Genomic DNA, 6,762 nt, shown 5'->3' on the forward strand with positions numbered 1-6,762 from the left:
ATTTAACAGCCAGAGATAAAATATATCCCTCAGATGTCTCCCATGATATCCTTGGCTTTTCACCAAGTACATGCACACTTAATACTATTAGATCTACACGCAGTATAAATTTATGTATTACAAAATTGCTATAGTACAGTTCAATCTTCTGAAATAATTTCTCCATGTATTTTTAAAGTAAAAAATATACATCCTGAAAATACATTAATAATCAAGCCAAGTGATGGCTATACTTGATATATCAAAGACCTGAGCTGAAGTTGTGACTGTATTGTCATATTTCTCCTTCTTTTCCTCAGATTCCCCATTAAAAAAATTGCAATTATGGTACTGGTCTCCCCTGGAAAACATGAACAAAACAACTATGAAATAGAGAGTATTTTTCCTCACTCTCATGGAAACACATCATCACACACACACATGGGTTATAACTGCACAACCCCTGGACACAGCTGTTTACTCAGGGACTAGAAACTGGCACTTCAGCCCAGGGTAACCAACATTCCATTAAGGCTTTGCCATCAGCATGGAGAGGCCAAAATGGCAGTTGGTTTTCTATATATTTGTGACTGTCACAGATAATTTTGAAGCATCTATTTTGCTGATAAATATTTCAATGAACCATGGAGGCAATAACATTGTAACTTTATGCAGTTTTCTGCAATAATCATGAAAACACACTCCAGCTGCAGTGCCTCTGAACACTAAATGTTCCGTTTATTCATTTCTAGTTCTTTTTTATGAGCAATAAAGCACATCATTCTATCAATTCTGCTCTTTTACATTTAGAAACGTAATGAAATGCTCTGAATGAACATGATTGGAAATCTAGAAAAAAAACCCCAAAATATCATCACTAGCAATAAAGACTTTATAAACTGTAGAGCTGCAATTTTTGTGGACATCTCTTTCAAGTTTTTCTTTCAAAGAGCTTCCGAAATCATGACAGGCAAGCAGACTGGCTTAACACAATCATTTCACATTGCACATTGCTCCAAGTAAAATTGCCAGTGATTATTCTCATTTGAAGAACTTCATAGCATCTACAAAGGAATCATAGGCAGAAATTTGCAATATGAATTGGAATTAGCTCTATGGGAGAACGAAACAGCCTAGGGATTCCTGAATACCAAACAAAGTGTTGGCAAAAAAATAATTATACCCTGTGCTTGCAACATGGTTCATCACAGAGCCCTGCAATGCCCTCAGGCAGTCAGTGCAGGGCTCATATTCTCTGTCACTGTAAAGCTGTGTCTCTGAAGAGAAGCACAGTACCTGCTAACAGCACATCACCCCCTGGATAATTTAATGTTACAGAAGGAATAGATGTTCATAGTGATGCTTAGACAGTCTCATGCCCTCTTCCTTTTGTATTTAGATTCTTCCCAAACATAAAAGGACTTTTCCTGCACACGGCTATAAATGTTGACATGCTAGAGAAAAAAATATTGCAGGAAAGGGGAGCATTTTATACATTTGAGATTGCTGACAATCAGACAAAGATTTTAAAGGCATTTAGGTACCTAGCAATTCCTACAAGGAAATACCTAAGTAGCCTTGCTTTGGAAACTAGAAATAGTGTTGCTTACCATAGTTTTCATCATGGATGAGTCCAGAAAAACAAAGTAAGCAGTGTGCCAATTTTCTTGTTTCCTTCAGTATAAATCTAAAGCAGTGATCTTCAACATCTTCTCATTTGTGAACCTCTCTTTTTTTTTCCTCTCTCCAGTGTTATATAGCAAATTTAAGCCTGCAAACAGCTTTGTTAGTTACCACAAGCCATTAGGGAAAATGGGTCAACTGTCATTCTAGAGTAATCCAAAATTATTACTTTCCAGGCCACTGAAAAACTGAATAGGCAGGAAAGGAAGAGTGCAATGACACCAGCCCCACCTTCAGGCCAGGAAGGCTTTGGGTGCCAAGGAAGCGGAGATTGATTTAACCCTGTTCAAAATTAAAGACATATTTTGGATGGAACTTGGTAACTGTATATTCATGGCCGTGTGATAGGACAACACAGACAGTGGAAGAAGCAGTAATAAGTGGAAAATTTGGAAGAGATGAAGACTAGACCAGAAAATTATGGTGTCAGCACCTGAGCCAGCCCCTTTGAAGCTATCTCACGATCATGTGCATGGCAATCACACCTTCAGCAGGAGAACTGTTAAATCTGCTTGACACAGAGAGACATCTGCTGCAGCTTGTCGGTAAAAAAGGCACCTTTGGTTCTCGTGATGCTGTTGGGACTTTCACCTTTAGAGATTTGTACAGTACCTTGCACAATGTTGCTTTGCTCTTATTTTTTCAGCATAGTGCTTTTCTCCCTTAATTTTATGTAGCTGATCACATTTTTTTTTCAAGGGAAAAGAGAGGAAGAAAGGACAGGAAAGGAGGGAGGAAGACTACCTTATTTTTTTTGTTCTCCAGATAACAGAAAGATAGTATTATTAAGCAACTTGATGTAGAGTAACCCCACTAGGTTTTCAGAAGTCAGACATGGTTTACAGCACTAAACTCAGTTATCAATCTCAGCAATCCCCAAGTGGCCATTTGCAGAGCGGGTCTCTGTACCAGGCTTGTAGTGCTCAGTGTGTAGCCAGCTTTGATCCTCAAAATGTATATGCTTGGGCTCCATGCTGTGAACGCCAATAATCTCTTCCTGGACCAAAGGTGATGCTGAAGGCAATATCACTACATTCATGCTGGGTCTATGCTAACAAATCCACTGGGCTAAAATAGACTGTACAACATAATGTCTATGGTGAGGGTGTCCAAGGGACAATTAAGCTGCAATCCCAAATAAATCACACTCAGATTGTGAAGAAAAAGTAGCATAATCTGAACATTAGCTAATTAAAAGGATGAGAAGGGAAGAAGACCCCACAACCCAAGCCATTGAGGGATCTGACATAAAGTTTGAGAAAGGTTTTGTGTATAGCAGACTTTCTTTCTCTGGGAAACAAACATCTTAAGCAAGATTTGCTCAGTAATGTAACTTAGGGACTCAATTTTAACCCTTAAGCATCTCTTCATCAGTAAAATAGCTATTTCCAATCATATTTTGTTACATCCTCTTCTGTCTGAGGTCTGGTTAACACTTTCAGTGTGTCTAGAACACCTCTGATCTCAAAGAAATGTCAATCAAATAGGCTTAATTTCCTAGCATGTAAACCAACTTTGTCTCACTCCGGCAGGTGTCTTTTAAAGGAATAGGTGTTTGTTTCTTAGCCAAAGTCTTCCAGTCGTGGCCTGAGAATCTCCCCCTCTTCCCACTAAGATTTTGTTTTACAGAATCACTCATTAAATCCAGCCATGTCTTGCTAGGCAATAATTTCTCATCCACAAACAAACCCATTATGAGGAGGGTAGCAGTGAGTGAGGCTATAAGCCAAGGATGTACATGAGTGCCTGCATCTGCTTCAAGAGAAAATAAAAAATACCCACTTGTCCTCCATGAGCCTTGTAATAGATCCCATATCATGAGAGTCTCTTTTATCTCAGGTAGTGGGTGACTGGAGAAAGGATTACAGAATCATTGAATGGTTTGGACTGGGAGGTACCTCTAAAGGTCATCTAGTTCCAACCCCACTGCAATGAGCAGGGACATCTTCAGCTAGATCAGGTTGCTCAGAGCCCCATCCAACCTGACTATGAATGTTTCCAGTGATGGGGCATCCACACACTCTCTGGGTAACCTGTTCTAGTGTTTTACCACCCTCATCATAAAAAATGTCTTCCTCAGAACCAGGGAATTATGCCTGTGATCACTCTGGAATCGGAAACAATTATGACACAGCAAATTGAAGCTGGACTGCCCCTGAGTGCCTTGTATTTGTTACAGAGTGTTTTGCTTGTCTAGTTTCTGGCAGGATTATAGCTGGGTTTGTTATCTCTACCTTGCCATGTCCCTGAGATGCGTATCATGTGCCTGTGCAGAACAACGCAGGGAAGAGGAGAGCAATGATGGCACAGAAGTGCTGCCTGGGATCCCCAAGCCCCAGAAGGTTTGGTTTGGTTTTTTTTTTTTTTTCCACATCACTCATGAGCAGTAGCAGCATTTACTTGCAATGATGTAAGGGTGAGGTCTGGAAGGAATCAAAGATATCATTCCCATTAAAGTAAAATGGGGAGGTTTTTCTAAATATAATAAAAGGTAATATTAAAATATTGCAACTGTCTATCCTAACTGGCCACAGACAGTCTTAAAAATCTATTAAAGGAGATTAAAGATGTGGAAAGTATTTTAGCTCATAAGCCGACGAATATAAGATGTTTAAGAGGGAAGGTTAGAAGCTGACTGTAAGATTCCTATCCAGCTCGCTGATGTTAAAAGCAAATATGATTTCATACAGTGCAGAGGCAACCTTTTCAATCTCACACAAAGGGATTGATCAGGGAGGGAGCTCAGAACTCTAATAAAAAATGCAGACTCTTCACTTGTAAATAGAATTGTTTTCAGTTAGCCAAATCTTCTTTTAATCACTGCTGAAGGTATCATATGAGCCGGCAGTTCTGGGTCTATTTTTCCTTGCAGATAATGAGGCTAATTGGCAACTGCAGCATCCTGATAAGGCCTAGATGGAAGATGAAATGTAGGCCCAGAGACAGATAGAGCAAGATAGCTCTAACGACCAACATTAACAACATTTCCAACCATTACTAAATCTGTGCTTTCATGGAAAGAAAAAAAAAATTACTTCTATATGTGGTTTATTTCGCAACAAATAATCTAATGACAACAAATGAGGCACTTAAATCCAAGAGGACCAGTGCAATGATTTCTAGTGATTTGGAGAGTTACTCACCTGACAATTAGGAATGAAAGACACAACAGGGGGTTTGTTTCAGCAAGCAGTTATTTCAAAAATATTTCAGAAGGAGAGAAGACAAGATTTGCTGTGATCTTCTTTGTCTGCCTATGCAAAAAAGAGTGGAAGCATTTATTAGAAGTATGAATATGAGAATACTATGTAATTTTTGCTCTCTATACTGTTTCTGTGGAATTCATCCAGGAAAACTGCATGCCCTTGTGCACTGCTGCTGAAAAAAAAACAAAACCTGAAGCTTACAGAAAATGTTTCACACTATTTATCTGCAAAACAGACATTTGCTGCTGAGCAGGTCATGCCAAGCTCATTTTATAGTCAATTGGGAAGAAACATGCATTTTTCAGGTGTGAGTTGCATAGCACATTTCAAATATTTATTTTAGGGTGAGATAAATCATGTCCTAGTTTCCACTGACTTTTCACTGGCTCTCCAATGGCTGCCAAGAATCAAGAGGGAATAACTCCAGTAGAGATATTTCTATTGCAAAAATTGATATTTAATTGTATAAAACACAGACTGAAAGAAAAAAAAGTCTGCTTTGGTTATCATAAAGATGACTTAGAGATGACAGATAATGGTCTAATATGTATATAGCATACATACTGGAAGGAAATAAGGCCTTCTGATAACCTAATGGTAAAAGGCATAGGAGGAGTGGCTGCAAGTTAAAGTCAGATTACTTCATATTAGAAATAAAGCATGTTTTTAGTACTTAGTATAGTAAACAAGTCTAAGCCAAGCCATAAATTCTTCCCTTCTGATGTCTTCAAATCAAAATTAATGTATTTCTGGAGGATGCTTTAACCAGACACAAATCATTGAGCAGAGGCTTAGAACGGGTTGAATTTCATATAATCATAGAATCATTTAGGTTGGAAAAGACCTTTCAGATCATCGAGTCCAACCGTAAACCTAGCACTGCCAAGTCCACCACTAAACCATGTCCCTATGTGACACATCTACATGTTGTTTAAATACCTCCAGGGATGGTGACTAAATCACTTTCCTAGGCAGCCTGTTCCAGTGCTTGACAACCCTTTCAGTGAAGAAATTTTTCCTAATATCCAATCTAAACCTCCCTGGTGCAACTTTAGGCCATTTCTTCTTGTCCTATTGCTTGTTACTTGGGAAAAGAGACCGACACCCATCTTGCTACAACCTCCTTTCAGGTAGTTGTAGAGAGTGATAAGATCTTCCCTCACCCTCCTTTTCTCCAGGCTAAACAAGCAGAGTTTCCTCAGCCACTCCTCATAGGACTTGTGCTCCAGACCCTTCACCAGCTTCATTGCACTTCTTTGGAGATTAAATTTAGTCCTATGAAGAAACTATGATCCTTCTGAGCTTTTCTTGTACTGTTATTAATAAAGACACAGCATACCTGGCCTATCAACCATATATGAATGCTAGTAGTGTTAAGTGGGCTTTGGCATGCAGAGGATCATATTAGATCATGAAAAATCATGTTACATTATGATTTTTTACCTTAAACTCTATGAGTTTAAGCACTTCTTCTGAAAGCCCTATATTGCCCTACTCCGTATATATTAGAATGCACATTGTGATAGAAGAGTAGCAGAATTATAATGATGTACTGTCATCATTGCTTTCCTGTAGTCAAGGTTAAAAATCAAAGTGTTATATTTCTTATTTAATGAATCTCTCATTTTGTCAAATACTGTAAACTGAAAGATAAATGATTCATTCTTCTTTTCTTTTCTTTCTTTTTCTTTTCTTTTCTTTCTTTTCTTTTCTTTCTTTTCTTTTCTTTTCTTTCTTTTCTTTTCTTTTCTTTTCTTTTCTTTTCTTTTCTTTTCTTTTCTTTTCTTTTCTTTTCTTTTCCCTTCCTTTCCCTTCCCTTCCCTTCCCTTCCCTTCTTCCCTTCCTTCCCTTCTACTTCCCTTCCCTTCCTCCTTCCCTTCCCTTCCTTCCTCCA

The 6,762-nt window shown here is 38.5% G+C and overlaps 1 long non-coding RNA gene across 1 annotated transcript in view; it reads right to left on the reverse strand.

The window, feature by feature from the left end:
• Positions 1-4,850: 4,850 nt before the first annotated feature.
• Positions 4,851-6,762, reverse strand: part of LOC141933684 (uncharacterized) — a 13,479-nt gene continuing 11,567 nt past the window's right edge. The window contains exon 3 of the long non-coding RNA XR_012626188.1: positions 4,851-4,916. This is a non-coding gene — a long non-coding RNA (uncharacterized LOC141933684). The remainder of the gene's footprint in view (positions 4,917-6,762) is intronic.

Source organism: Strix aluco, chromosome 1 (genome assembly GCF_031877795.1).
Source record: "Strix aluco isolate bStrAlu1 chromosome 1, bStrAlu1.hap1, whole genome shotgun sequence".
Taxonomy (NCBI): domain Eukaryota; kingdom Metazoa; phylum Chordata; class Aves; order Strigiformes; family Strigidae; genus Strix; species Strix aluco.